The sequence below is a fragment of the Lathyrus oleraceus genome, chromosome 5 (genome assembly GCF_024323335.1).
Source record: "Lathyrus oleraceus cultivar Zhongwan6 chromosome 5, CAAS_Psat_ZW6_1.0, whole genome shotgun sequence".
NCBI classification, from domain to species: domain Eukaryota; kingdom Viridiplantae; phylum Streptophyta; class Magnoliopsida; order Fabales; family Fabaceae; genus Lathyrus; species Lathyrus oleraceus.
Window position 1 is genome coordinate 353,263,876 of NC_066583.1, and position 2,086 is coordinate 353,265,961.

The 2,086-nt window shown below is 31.5% G+C and overlaps 1 long non-coding RNA gene across 1 annotated transcript; it reads left to right on the forward strand.

Moving 5' to 3' along the window:
• The first annotated feature begins 460 nt into the window (after window positions 1–460).
• Window positions 461–1,835, forward strand: LOC127078800 (uncharacterized). The gene is made up of 3 exons (XR_007787881.1): window positions 461–611; window positions 1,159–1,310; window positions 1,678–1,835. It is a non-coding gene; the product is annotated as an uncharacterized LOC127078800 (long non-coding RNA).
• The last annotated feature ends 251 nt before the right edge of the window (window positions 1,836–2,086 follow it).

Below are 2,086 nucleotides of genomic sequence, written 5' to 3' on the forward strand. Positions count from 1 at the left end.
ATTAAACCACAAGCATATAAGAATCATTCAAGAGACCAAAACAATTCAAGCAATAAATCCATAACCAATGATTCATGCATGAAATCAAGAGTAAAGGAAAATGACATAAATTCTAATGAATTCTAATTAAAAATTAATCCCTAAGACTAATCATGAATAATTTCTAATTAAAGTCTAACATGTGTATGTGCTTCCAAAATTCTAATTGAAAAATCAAATCTAAAAATAATCTTGATCAATTGTTAACATGTATGACTTTTATGAAGAAGTGGATTAATGAACTAAGCACTAGTTAACCTAATTAATCCCTAAGTTCTAACCATTAATCTTCAAAGTACTTTCATGATGAAGTGTATTAAAGGTTATTCAAGTAAAAAAAACTTAGAAAAAATGCATTAAAAGAGTTAACTAAAAAGATATGAAAAAGGATTAAAAAAGAAATAAGGAAATGGAGGGCTTCGGTTCCTTTCCCTCTAATATACATTGCAGTGTTTTTTTGGAAGCAAATCAAAGGATATGTGGTGGAAAGCTTACCGAACGAAGTATCTCCGGCGGCTCTTCAAAATTGGCGTTGGTGGATAAAGTTCAGAACCCTTTTCCTTCTTGTTCAGGTAAGTGTATCTCCTTTCTCTGAACTTGATGCTTGTTTCCTCTTCTTCCCCTTCTTTGAGTTTGTTGTTTGAATGCATGCTAGAGTAGAGTATGAATTTGAGTTAGTGAGTTGAATTGAATGTTGAATGAATGATGTTAGTTAGAGTTGTTAGTATGAATTTTTTATTTGAATTGCAGTTAGTGAATAAAATAGTTAGTGAGGTTAGGAAAAAATGAGTTAATGATAGACTGTTAACTGATGTGAAAAATAGTTAAGAGTTCAAATGTAGTTGATATTAGAGTTAGTTAATTGAATGAATGAATTAGTTAGTAATACTAACAGTTATTGAATTGAATTTTAAAGTCAGTTTAGGAAAATATTGAAATGTTAGATTTTATAGGTTAGTTGTAGTTAGCTAACGGATTTTGGAATATTGAAGTTAGTGTAATGTTATCAATGCTGAATGCTTTTGCTAAACTGATGATATCCACTGAAATTGAAATCAAAGTGAACCATTAACTAGTTTGGAGGCTAATTGTGTCACTTATGTATGGACCTGAAATTAGGATGGTGGTTACCAAGACGTGGCTAGTTGGGTTTGAAGTGAAAGAAACACGCTTGGTGGAAAGATTAGAGTGCTATACTTGTGAATTAAATGTTAGTTACATGATTGTGGACATGGATGTGAGCTTGTGACATTTAGCATTTACATAACAAGGTACGTTAGTCATTGGATACTTATGACTTGTTATGATTTGTTAGTAGGATTAGTGGTCTACATGGTTGTGTTATGTTGTTGAATGGAATGACATGGAAACTAAACATACTAGTTATTGTTAGTTTGTTATGGACAAACTGGCATATGTTAATGAACTGCTAGGTAGATGTAGATTGAAATTGTTGAATTGGTATAGTATTAATGCTAATGGGAAGTGAATTGGTTAATTGGTTAAATGGTATAAATGTGTAAAGAGAATTAGTGTTGTAAATGTGTAGAAAATCATGAATGTTGTTAGAATTAAATATGTTCATTGATTGTAGTGATTATTGAACCGAAATTCACTTGTTATGTTACCTTGCCTTAGGTTTTCGCAATTGTGGATGTGTATGAACTATTTTGCGGGACTTGTGGGATTAAGGACCAAAGTTGGCATGGGTTGCCCATGAAGAAAGTTGGTGCATCATGATAGAGTTTTGGAGTGGAAATGAAGAAAGATGGGATATCAAGGTGGGCATCATGAAGATCAAGAAATAAATAGGTCTAAGGTTAAGTTGACTTTGGACAACTGTTTGACCAAAAGTCAATAGTTGACTAAAAAGTCAATTTTATGTCAAATTTAGGGTTTTTTGCATGTGCTTTGTAAATTTGGATCCTGTAATGAAATATTTGATGCTTTTTGTAATGTTTGAAGATTTCGTAATAAAATTGGTCTCTTTGTATGCAATGTGTGTCTTTCCTCTCAAGTTAATTGTTTTCCTCCATTTTTTTGAACA